The following is a 14,425-nucleotide window of genomic DNA, read 5'->3' on the forward strand; positions in this document are numbered from 1 at the left end:
TTGAGAAGTTTATCTCAGCATTGAATATACTTGAAGTTAAAGCAACCAACTTTTTCTTCTTTCTCTTAAGGTAGGTCTTACAATGTTTCCTTTAATGTCTGACCTTGTTGCAATGGAAGCAACTACCTTACCCTCTCTAAAGCCACATGTAAGCTACACAGTGGTATAAACCTACTTTTGGGCTTTGGGCTTTGGCCTTGGACTTGCCCTTGTCATTGCCTTTGCCCTTACCTTTAGCATTACATGTCTTGGTATCTACTAGAAGCATATTAGTAAATTTCTTATCTCCAGTTCAATAATCCTAAGCAACCTTAAGAGCTGAAAGAAATTTTTTTCCTTTTCAATCATAACGTAGTTTGTAATGAATGCCCTATACAAGTTAAGAAGGGATTGCAAGACAAAGTCAATGGCCAAGTCATTGTCCATAATCATTCCCAATGACACTAAACTCTTAACATAACCAATCATCTTGACTATATAAGGGCCCACTAGTTCTCCCTAAGACATGTTGCACTTATAGAATGCTTTCGACACCCGGTAAATCTTATACTTTACACAAGTTACAAGCATCTTGCGAAGGTGAAAAAGAATGGATTGGGCATCCATGTGTTCATGTTGCATTTGTAGCTCAAGTCTCATAGTTGCCAATATTAAACACTGGACATTATTGGAGTCATCTAAATACTTGTTGTAAGCTTCCATTTACTCTTAGATGACATCGGGACTAGGCTTATGAGGCATTGTTCTTTCAAGAATGTACCTTTTTTTCTCTTGACATAGTATGATCTAAAGGGTTCAGTACCAATCATTAAAGTTACTGTCGTCAAGCCTATTTTCTTTTTCTAATACTAATTGTAAGTTTATGTTGTTATTTAATATAGTGGGTTTTTATCTACATGTGTAAAAAAGTAAATATTTAGTAATCTTGATTTTAATTAATTATTTATTCAACATGGTCTTTATTGAATAAATCCTCTCACTATTCTATTCAAGCCAACAACCATTTCTATTGGGCTTAGGAACTACCGCTGGAATTCTTAGCGAGCCAAGATCCTATTACATTAACTTTACCTTTCACTTTGGCAAACAAATTTAAATTAATCAACAAGTAGGTCAATCAAAACAATCACAAAAATCCACAATCTCTAATTCAACTGTTAGCATAAATCAATCGTGTGATATCAATTATGATTCCCGGTTTATAGTAGGGTAAATAATACATGTCGCCTAAGTAATGACAATTATATGTCCCTAACTTTACCTCTACATATTTTCACCATTGCTTTGTCAAACAAATTAGGTGTATTAGTTAAGTCAGACCTAATATGAATAGTCATTTGATCTTCCATCTAGTTTAAGTATACTCTTCGCTTTGGCGAACGAGGCTCTAACAAACAAGGGTTTGTCCTGAAGCATTGTATTGGAAGACATTGGTTATTTTTGACTTAATATGTTTAAAGGATTTATTATGGTCTTACCAATTTAGCTTTTTAGCATGTAAGGTGATTATTTGGAAAAATAAAACCTAACATGCATGCTACAATGTCAACCTAGGTCTTGCTTTTCAAGTTTTTAATGTTCCTTTTTTCTTCAAATTTCATAAGTACATGGTTTCATTTCCTAGTTATAATTTTTCTAATGAAAATAAAACCTATTCTAATTTTACATTTGGAAAATACAAACCTTGAGTTACATTTGCAAAAAGTTACATGAGAAGAAAAACACATAAGAAATTTAGAAAACACAGGACACGCAAGTCCTATTTTAATGAATACAAACCCAAAAACGAATAAACACGCATAAAGGTTCTTAAGTTGTATATCCGACACCATGCATATCAACCAAACATATATACATTATAATTGAAATTAAAATAATTATTTTTACCCAAGCATTAATTTACTTGTGTCCCTTAAGTTTTACACAATTACAAGTCAACCACAAAGGTTAGAAAAATTACAATTCAGTCATAGTTCATCAAAGTAGGACTAAGTTAAACTTTTTGCCTCTACCGAGCATGTAGGTAAGTTGCTAGCCATACATGTCATGCTTCTAAAATTCATCAAAATTATAGAAGCATGCACGACTTGTGGAACGACTTGGTGCCAGCCACGCTTCTCTGAATTCTTTACTGAGCATGACTAGCATGAAGAGTGTCTAGCTAGCATGTCTATGAAAAGTTTAGTGTTGGGAGAAGATATTGTTCATTCTAGCAAGCATCCACATTGGATGTCACCCGTGCATAGGCATTCTAAGCGTGTTTTTCTGTTGAGTTGCCATGAGGCAGTTCACCAAAAAATCTTCAAGTTTTAGCAGATTACAATGTTAAGGTAAGGTAACATGGCACATAAATGTAACACTCCTTTTTAGATACATACCTTTAGCTGAAATAGGTATACGAAGAGACATGTTAACTAAAAATTTGTATAAACACACACATCAATAAATAATAGCATGATAAAAAAATTGCTCCTACAAATCTCAAAAGTGTAATAAAAAATAATATCAATCTTAGTGCGTGAAATCCAAGAGCACATAAATATCACAAATAAACTCAATTACATCAATACGACCTAACATGAAAAATGACTAAAATGCCCCTGTCTCATGTACTACCCCAAGTTGACCTACTAGCTACGACCTCGTTACTCTAAAAGTATTACCTGCAAAACCATAAAGGAAGATAGTGAGTGAAACACACTTAGTAAATAGGTGACCCTACAATATCTAATATAGGAATATGCATCACAGTTTATCCCAATCTTATATGTGTTATGTGATTAATTTTCTTATGGTATCACGGATGTTTCTCTAGCATCCTTGATGCCTATCCACATTATCTTGGCACCCAGTACCCAATCCTTAATGGCAATGTAATTTCAGATGACTAAAGTCAAATGATGTATGTCAACGTCCCAAATGCCTAGTGAAAGCATAAGACATCGTAAATGTCAACCATGACATGCACCTAATGCACATGTCAACTAGCCTTTGGGTTTTAGATATCATATCATAAAAGCAATGAAACCTCAAACCTCCCTTACTATCACACTACACATAGCTTGATGATACTTCACATTATACACAACTCGATGTAAGTCATAAGATCATAGTACATTGTTTCTAGTTTTTAACTTAGAACCACTCCAATTGAGGTCTATGTCAATGTCTACATAGTTAGGCATACCTAAATTCCCTTTGTGCCATATTTCATATAGTTTGACATATTTATCAAACATTAACCTCATATTAGCTTTTTTATGACCTTAATCCATATTTTCCTTTCATTCATCCCTTATAAGGCTAAATTAGTCTTTTTTAAACCCATATACTCACATCGGAACTTTATATACTCTATAAATACTTCATATGTCTTTATTTCCAAAATGTTGCAAAAGTACATAGGTGTATATCTATCACACATGGGAGTGTGTTACTCATCCACACGAGTATGCAAACTAGGCATGCGGAATGAATCCTTAAGGCAGGGTGCATGGTCGTGTGTTCCATACCATACGAGCATATGTCCATTCCTAATTTCACATTCTCATGGCTTCAATTAACATAAAGAGAATTTTCCTAAAAGCACATAGACATGTGTTGTAACTTTTCCATTCATAACCAATCATATTTCATCATCATTTATTTATCACTAAATTGTGCAAACTCAATTAACAAGTTTCATGCTTTTAATCATTAACAATGCCACCCATTACAGACCTATAATCAAACTGGTATTCATTAGCATATCATCACAGTAGCCTTTTCCATTAACAAAAATCCTTATTATCAAACCATTTTTAATATTCCCATCCCATTACATCTAAATATATACATATATACACATGTACACATGTACTTGTAATTCAGCGAAATAGAAACATAAATCCAAATCATAAAATGAAACTACAATACCAAATCATCAACATATATATAGCATCTCAATTCCATGACATGATAACAAAAGTATAGGCTAATTAGAGAGGGAACTACCTACTTACCTTTCCTTCAGTTGAGGAAATGACTTTCATGTGGCTTTGGATAATTTTTTTCAACTTCTTTTTGTGTCCATAGCCTCAACACACTAAAAAATCTCCCTTAAGCTTTCTATTCTCTGTAGAAAATAATAAGGTAAACCCCAACCAACCGCAAATGAGTTCTTTTTATTTTCATTAAAAATCATAATACACGGGTATCTATTATTCACACACGGTCGTGTATGTCATTACCCATTCTTTGCATGTTTTCAAATCCCTATAAAATGAATAATTATCCAAAATTTAAAACTATTAATCATGCATAGGCATGCCACATGGGTGTGTATCATAAGTGTGCATGTCATCCACACTTAACCAATTTCACCTTTCTCATGGGAAAAGACTATTTTACCTTTGCTATTATATACACAGACATGTGGCCTTTCCACATGGTCATGCAAGCCTAAATCCACATACATTGAGTTCATTAAGCAAAATCAATCATAAGCAAAGCCAAAAGATGATAGTACCCTTGGACGAATTTGTGGGTATTATAATAGGCCAAAGGACTTATTCCCACCCAAAGTATGCTATTATCTCAAAGTTCCCCCCGTTAACTTTGAAAATCCTATTTACCCACCTATAAATGGTTAAAATTAGTGGAACCCTAACCCTTAAAATTTTATCTCTTTTTCCCCCCTAATCCCTAAAAACTAACCATTTCTCCTTAGGCCAAGTTTTAAAAAATAGCATTCCCCCATAGGGTTTAATTTTCAATCCCCGACACCAAATCTAGTGCCATCATCGACAACAAAGCTTTCCAGAGGCATCATCATGCTTTGACGGTCTCTCTTCCCCCCTTTGGAATGTCGATCAATCGAGATCTAGCCTGGAAAGTCAAAGAGCTTTGTTGGGAGTTCGACATTCCAAAAGAGAGAAGAAGCTCTTCGATGAACCTCTTTGACTTTTCAGGCTAGATCTCGACTGACCGACATTCCAGAGGAAGGAAGAAAGACTGTTGGAGCATGGTGATGCCTCTGAAAAGTTTTGTTGTTGGTGATGGAGCCAAATTTGGCACTGGGGATTGAAAACTAAACCCTAGGAGGGGAATGCTATTTTTTTAAACTTAGCTTAGGGGAAAATGGTTAGTTTTTAGGGGTTAGAAAGGGAAAATTATATTAAATTTTAATTTATTTTTAATATTATAGATAAAATAATGATTTTGCCCTTTAAACCGTTAATTTTAATAGTCCATGGGTAGGTAAATGAGATTTTCAAAGTAAACGGGTAGAAACTTGAGATAACAACATACTTTGGGTGGGAAATAGTACTTCGACCATTATAATAAACCATCTTCACACTAGCAGCAACCTTTGAAACACAAAACAACGAGTATCAAAGGCGATTCTATACAAAATCATGAAACTAATTCAATTGTTAACCAAAATTGAAATAACTTGCATATTAAACAATATCTAGCCAAATTTAAGAAATTGAAAATCAATAAACTAAACATAAATTGCATCAATTATAAAACTACTACTACAATTTTATAACAATCGTTACAAAATTGAAAACACCAATCAATATCAACAAATACATGTAATTGAAGCAAGACAATCCACAAGTATAAAATTTTGTGAATTAATCCCTCGAGGGTGGCTCTGATACCACTGTAGGGATTTTGCGGTCTTCAACAATGGAACAACAATTAAAAAATTTTAATTCAACATTACAAACACTCCACAAAACCCCTTTCTAGATCAGCTTCGTAGTATTCTTAATTCACAAATATACAAAAACACCCATAAGGTATTTTTTCGATAAACCTATACTAGCAGCTCCTATGTCTTTCTCTAATGACGAGAGGTTGTGAAGTCTTGCTTTCAAAACCAAGCATAGGCCTACTCCTTAATATTCATACAAAGCAATAATAGTGAAGGCTTGGTTATGTTCAAGGCTTGCTAGAACTGGAGGACAACTTTATGGTAAAAATGAGAGAAATATTCACTCAACGACTGGGGTTGTATGTAAAATAAAACACTATGTCATTAAAGCAAGAGGGAACATGTATATATATACATAAACATGCATCTTTTCTGAAACTTGAACATGTCCCGAGTGGTATAGCCATGCACACTTGGAACATATGGGTGTCTCAACAAACACAACTTATGTGGGAATAGTCCTACCTATGAACACGTATGTATATTTTCTCACAATTAATCTCCCATGATTTTTGGCATTCAACTCAAAATCATGGGATTATTGCCTTTATTGAATTAAGATAAAATCCTATCATCATCCTAATTTAAATTTCAAATTAGGTGAATTGAATTTGTGTCAATCTAACTCAATGTTGTCAATTCTTACATACACACCAACAACCTAGGATTATTACACTAAGGTCCTAAAGGATAATAAAATATACTTTGAGTCCCTAGATCTTTCTAAGGCTCTAATTCTTCATCCGAAATCTAGACCAAATCCAGCCTGAAAAATCCTTATGCCTTCAGAGTTCGTCAACTCCTTTTGTGTGTGACCCATAAGCTCTTTACCAAGTCAATAGTGATTGAATTCATGTTAAGCTCTCGACCTAGCATCTATCCTATTAGAAACCAATGTCGCCCTCTAGCAAGGCATTATGGCCACTTAATTAATGTAGGTTAGCATATAACTTCTTTTAACTTGTTAATGATATAAATACTCATATAATTTAATCTCTTTATCATACGATATCTCTTCAAGGTTAAAGTGTAGATTAAGTGTCTCCCCTAAGACTCTTTGAATAACATAGATTGACTTTTATCGATGATCAGATAATATTAAATCAAATAACAACTCAATCCTACTGTGGCCATAGATTTGGTTGGTCATTAACATCTATTAGTAAACCCTAACTAAGATGTCAACTCCTATGCTTGGGAGTGGCAAATCATTTATTGATCCACTATAGTCTTCGTATAGACCATGATACGACTAATCACTACCTTGTAAGTTATTAATAATTATCTTAAAACGGAAACAATTAAACATCAAACTATAATTCATATAAATCATAATTACAATCATATTATTGAATTATCAATAATGTAAATTATAATTACATTAAGAAAAAAACAATTAAATATTAAACTATTATACTCATAATATAAGTCATTATTATATGCATAAAGAAAAACAATTAGTTATGCCCATAATGAAACTTATTATTATATTTATAAAGAAACAATTATCATACCTATGAATCTTAAACTTCATGTTTTTCACATTAAATGAAGATAGAAAAACATACCTTGATTTCACGTGCCAATCATAAAGAGAATTCATGAAGAAATATAGAGGATGTTGATTTCTCTCACTTGACCCTTTGGCTTAATGATGGATAAAAATAACTTAATGTTTTCTATATATAAGTTGTTACTATTAGTGTGTTGTAATGTAAGTGTTATGAAAACTATGTGTGTGTTAGGGGTAGAGAGAGGACCAACTCCTATTTATAGAATTAATGGTGACTTTCCATAAAAAATCACATATTTTCATTAGCAAAGAGTTGTTTCTTTGCATCATAAAGAATCACCTCTTTTCATTAGGAAGAATTATATCTTTTTATCATAAAAAGTCACATCTTTATATTAGCCGATAGAATTTCGGTATCAAAAATCTTATATTAATTTGTTTTATCAAATAAATACTATTATACTTGATAAAATAAAATCTTAATGTCATGTGAGCCATAAAATTCTTACATACCTTTCTGGCAATCCTTTGACTAGACTACATGCGCTGGTGTCAAACCGTACTAATTCTTATACAAGATAGTTTAATGACCTTAAGTCTAAGTAATTATCCATGTGGAATCCTTTTGGCAAGTCAGTCTAGTAAACATGTCTACAACATTCACTCATGTGTCGTACCAAGTTGTCAATAAACCACTTTGACATATAAGAATTGTCATCATTTTATGATAAGGTCATTCAATACTATGATAACTCTATCACTATTACTCATACCCTTTATCATGGTAATATCAAAGTTATAAACGTTTTAAGAACAACCACTTAATGTGCATATTAGGTTCTTATGATCAGGTATCAAATACTAATACCCTCATCATGGTTCAACTATTCTGAGGGCAATTATCTATTCAATATAAAATATAGATAATGTAAATGTCTTTTTGTTAATTAAATATCAATGATTACATTGAATACTAATTGTGACAACTGGCTTTAGGGCACTACCCTAACATAACAACCTTTGAAACATGTAATAATACATATCAAAGGCGATCTCATACAACAATGTGAAACCTAATGACAATCAGCCAAATTTTTAATAACTTCTTATCTTCAACAATATTAAGCAAAAACTCAATAAATTTAACACAAACTTTACATTATTTACATGGCCTCAAACGTATTGCAATAACAAAACATTAGCCAATAATTAAAAAAAATGTTTGATATTGATAATTAAATTATGCAATTAAAAAAATAAATTCACAGGTATAATGTTGTGAACTAATCCCTCAAGGGTGTCTCTGATACCATTATAAGGAATTGATGACCTTCAGGCATGGAATAACAAAAATTTTAATGAATAAATAATCATACTACAAAACCCCTTTTGGATCGCCCCTGTAAGATAATTAATTCACAAACATGTTATTTACAATCATAGGGTGTTTATTGAATATACTTGTATAGGTGACTTATTTGACTTTCCTTGATGGTGATAGGTTATAAAGTCACTCCCAGAATCAAGTGTAGGTCTACATCCCAATATCCATATAGAGCATGAACAAGAATGAAGGCTAAAACCATGCTCAAAATCTGTTAGAATTTTGAGGATGGTTGTGTGGTTTGTATGAAAGTCACAACAAGGAGAAAATATTCATACAATAGCAATTAGGGTTTTTATGCACACATAATATGTGTATCATTTTATGCGAGAAAGTGTGTGCATATTTATATGCACATGCAAAGCCTACCCATGAATTCCACAGGAAATTCATAGGTATGGTTTTAATTTTATTTTAACTTATAGCCCACATGGAATCATAAGTTGGGCTTGGATTTATCCAATTGGATAAATCCAACCTTGTACTTTCTCACATACAACCCTAATCATTCAGGATTATTTCATTTAGTCTTTAAGTATCATAAAATATATATTTTTGGCTCTAATGACCTTTTCGATACTCAAAACATTTAATCTAGAATCTAGATTATATTCAACTCAGATTTGACTAAGAAAATCCTACCTTTAAAGTTTAATCAACTTTTTTTTTTAATGATCCATAGGCTCTCCACTAAATCGATAATGATTTCATGTTAGACTTTCAACCAGACATCCGTCCAAACACAAACTAATAACAACCTCTAACAAGACATCATAGTCATCCGATTAGTGAAGTGTCAACATATAACTTCTTAACCTGTCAGTGATATAGTTACTCATACAATTCAATCCTTCTACCATATAATATCTCTTCGAGGCTAAGGTATAGATAATGTCTTCCTTAGGGACCCTCAAGTTACATAGAATAACTTTTGTTAACAATTAAAAAATCAGATCAAGCATCAATTTAATCCTATTATAACCATAAGTTTAATTGGTTGTTGATATCTGTAAGGAGGCTCTAACTGACATATCAACTCTTATGCTTGGGAGTGATGAATTCTCTATTAATCCACCATAGCTTTCATATAGATCCTAATATGGTCAATCACCAACTTTTGGCAATCCTCTAATTAAACTATATTGGGTCTGTGTCAAATCATACTATTCCTTACACAAACGATCCCGTGACCTCAAGTCCAAATATCACATATACCTTCATTCCTGAGAGGGTGTATTCCATAGATGCTAGAGCAACCATCCATATGAAATCCTCTCGATCGGTCAATCCAATGAACACATTTACAATGTGCACCTATATGTTACACCAATTTGTCAACAAACAACTTTGACACATGAGAATTATCATCATTTTTGATAAAGTAATTCAAAACTATAAAAACTCTATCACTATTACTCATACCCTTTGTCATGGTAATATCAATATTACAAACATTTTAAGAATAGTCACCTACTATGCACATGAGGTTCTCACAATCAGGTGTCATGCACTAATCATTTGATCATGGTTAAACTATTCTTGGGATATTTATCAGAGCATATATTAATATTTTATGAAAAAAGAATGGCACAAGACATTAAAAATATTACCTTTATTTATCTAAACTTGGATCGTTATGGGGATTAGCTTTAAGGCACTAACCCCAACAAAAGGTTTGTTGAGGGGTTTACTCAGCTGGCAAGACCTTTCACATCTATCAAATAAAAAAAAGAAACTCAATTTTAGTCGTTAGATGCTTATAAGGAGAGTTTTCAAAAGTTAAAGAAGAGATTGACTTATATTCTAGTGTTAGCCTTACTTAAGGATAGGGTCAAGTTTGATTTATACAAAGATACTTCTCATAATGGTTTGGAAGCAATGTTGATATAGCAAGCTAAGGTGATAGTATATGTCTCAAGAAAATTAAAAGATTTCAAGACCAAATACCCTACATATGATTTAGAGTTGGTTATTATAGCGTTTACTCTCAAGATATGAAACACTACTTATAAGGGGTGAGATGCAATATTTACACCAATCACAAGAGTATAAGGTATTCCTTCAGTCGAAAGAGCAAAGTATAAGGCAAAGGAGATGGATTGAATTAGCGAAAAACCATAACTATGATATCAAGTATAACCTGGGCAAAGAAAATATAGTAGTAGACACCCTCAATAGGAAGATATTCTTTCACAGTTCATGATTTAGAAGGAGATTTAGATAGATCTAGATCAAAAGCAAATAAAGACTATTATTGGGGCTTTAACAAGGTTAGAAATCAAACCAACATTAACAGAGGAGATTTGGCTTGCTTAGATGGAGGATAATTGATGTAAGCAAAAGTTTAGAGAGTTTAGGATGGTCTCAAGTTAAAAATTTAGTTTGTTGTAACATCCACAAGTAAGACTAAAGGTAAAATAGTTATTTCAAGTATTATCGGTTAACCTATGTTGACCGTGGACTAGAATAAATTGAAATTAAACAAGAATAATTAATTTCAACCTATGAATGAACATTCATAAGTCCATGAACATGCATGCATAGTCTTTCATGTTAGCATAGTTTAGAAGATCTATGTACACAATTTTAAAGGAAAGAAACAAACATTTGCCCAAAAGAAGAACGTTTGTTTGTGTTATTATGGAAATTTTGTTTAAAAGTGACATCTTATTGTGATTTGGGAAACTATAAATTGTAACATCCACGAGTAAGACTAAAGGTAAAATGATCATTTTAAGTATTATCAATTGACCTATCTTGACCAGGGACCAAAATAAGTTGAAATTAAACAAGAATAATTAATTTTAGCCTATGAACAAATGTTCGTAAGTCCTTGAACATTTATGCATAGTCTTCAACATCAACGTGATTTGGAAAAGCCAAGTATGCAATTTTAAACGAAAGGAACAAATGTTTGCCTAAAAAAGGAATGTTTGTTTGTGCCATTATAAAATTTGCATTTAAATGTAGCATGTTATCATGATTTTGGGAATAATTTCCCAAACATACAAAACATCAAACCCTAGAGAAAAGGTGTACTAGAGAGAAAAAGTTAAACTTCGCAATTTCCTATTGTAGGTAGTGATTTCCAACAAATCTCTTAAGACAAAAATCATAAAGAGAGAGAAGGGATTTGACAACCTTGGCTGTTTATTGATTTTGTGCAAGAGGTAAGTAGGAAAGTTGATTATGCTTTTTGAGTTACGTGTTTTGATAATGATTTAATTAATGTTGTTGTTTATTGTATGATGCCATGTTTGTATGTTGAGTTGATATCATATGTATGTATATATAAGTGTGTATATATGAATTAATATGCATGAACTTGATGATTTTGTGATGTAGCACAGTCAAAAGGTTCCTAGGTATGCTTAAGATTACTTTGTGCCTTGATGATATGTACATGTGTATTGCTTGTTGTTCATGAATTCATGTATGTCTTGTGATGATTAGAAGCACGAACTAAGGTTTTGTGTTTATTTGTGTGATCTAAGATGAGTTTGTGTTACTTTTATCATATTTGATGTGTTGTTGGTGCTAGAAACTTGTTTGGAAAAATTTTTACACATGGTCATATGTTTGGGTTGAATTTAAGCTCGATAACCAAATAGTTTTGACCTTATAAATGCCATGACTGTTTATTTGTCTGAGATAAACAAATGTTTCATGCCTAAAATATACTTTCACATGTTGTCAATGTTTGTTCACGTGATAGCGAATGTTCATTCATAACCTATAATTTTCCAAATGAGGTTGGACAAACATGCATGTGTGTTGCTCATCATTTTTATTTGTTGGAAAGATGTTATGCCCAATCATTTATTATGAAGGAATTAATGTGTCTAGTGTCAAAAGACTAGGATACCTTCAGGACCTAGGAGCGAGCATAATAAAGGGTAATGGACATTCATCAAGGGATGATGAACGAATGTTCATTAGAATAAAAATGTCAATTCATCATGAATAAAGAATTAACAAACTTCATATAGAATGAATGACCATTTGTCATGTTGTATAAAAAATTAAGAATAAGTAATGAATCTTGAAAACTCTTAAGGGAAAAGTATGACCTATAGAATAAGATACTACCTTAAAAGTCCAAGTTACATCATGAAAAGGTGAAGGCATAACAAGCACATAACAAGGTTGCTCGAGTTAGGATGCATGCATAGTAGAATGATATCATAGTTTGAGGTATAAGTTTTAAGGTTGTTATGATAGGGTATTTGTGAGATACTCCTTGTATTACCTACGTAGGGCACAACCCATAATTGGACCATTAGTTCATATTGAAACCATGATCACCTATAGTAGAGTATGGTAAGTCATAATAGGCTCGAGTTTAATCATAGTCCAATCGTAGTGGAAGGAGTTGATTGCACAATTATGACACTCATGTGATCAAAGTGTCAAATCTTAGTTTTGACTTAGTCTAATCAACAAGTCAATTACAATTCAGTTAAGGTTAAGTAGGATTTCACTTGTAGTATGCCTAGTGAAAATAGGATCTCGAGGGATTATAATATATAAGACATGAGAACCAAGCAAGCGAGGCAGGTTAAGAGACCCAGTTTGTCTTAAGGGTTTATATAGTCAATTATAGGTTCATGTCATCCAAGTGGAGTAAATAACTTATTCTCGATAGCCAATTTAATGTGAACCAATTCTAAGGACAAAATAAAAATTTGATAAAGTTTCAGTTATGTTCCTACTCACTAAGTGTTTATCACTCATTCTTTCCTATTTTGTTTGTTTTGTAGGTGATAGGACTGAGCGATGACGATGGTGTGAGGCTTCGACAAGCGTGAGTTGAGGAGGGCAATAATATTATTTCATATTTTCAAATTTTATGCTCCTTCATCATGAAATTATGTATTAGGTATTTTAAATGTTCAAAAAATTCCATAGCCTTTTATTATTTTTGCAATATTTTCAATAGAGACATCACTTGCACTTTTTCTGCTTTTGTTTTAAATAAAGATATTTCAATATTTTATTAATTGTGTTGATACTCAATATTAGTAATGTTTTCCTTTTGAGGACAACACTTATGGAGAGTGTGTTATAGTTATCGATGGCGTGCTTAGATTTAGAGGCAAAATATGCGTTCCATGTTCATTAATTCATAACATTCATTCTAGTTTAACTAATTTCATCATACAAATTCACAACATGTTAACATTGATTCATAACCAAGAAAAATTAGGGGAATAATAGCTTAGTAAACTATAGGTCAACTGTTTTTCTTCACATGGCTATAAACGTTTTTGACGTCCAACTTCCTTTTTCCAACAACGAACAAAGACCTCTCAACTTTGGAAATTCTCTTTGTATATTTCTCTATTTTATAGATTTGTGAATATAAACTTTTATGTAAATCTTTGTCAACCATAACACTTTAGTTTATATAATTTTTTTCATGAAATAACATCACTCACGGTAATGCTTTTCCTATGCATAGTTGTCTAAGTAGTTCCAACCATCCTTACCATGTTTACTCGTCCTACAAAAACATAGTTATCTAATAATTGCTCGCATGAACGGTCATGCACTTTGTTGGACCCCTCGGTATTTTGATTATGTCAAAACTAAGTTTAAAGTTGTTGATTAATATTTAATAAGCTAATTAAGTTCATGGCATAAAATTCTTATGACTAAAAGATAGGCAAAATTTATGTTTTCAGTTTTTCAAATATGGGATGCCTATCCCCTATGGGACATTAGTTTCTCTAACTATCCCATGCCCATCCTTGCAAGTTTAAAGCTCTCAAGAATTTTTGTCAAATGGATACGGATGCCTATTTCAAATTAAAGGACATCTATC

The sequence above is a fragment of the Mangifera indica genome, chromosome 17 (assembly GCF_011075055.1).
Source record: "Mangifera indica cultivar Alphonso chromosome 17, CATAS_Mindica_2.1, whole genome shotgun sequence".
NCBI classification, from domain to species: Eukaryota; Viridiplantae; Streptophyta; class Magnoliopsida; order Sapindales; family Anacardiaceae; genus Mangifera; species Mangifera indica.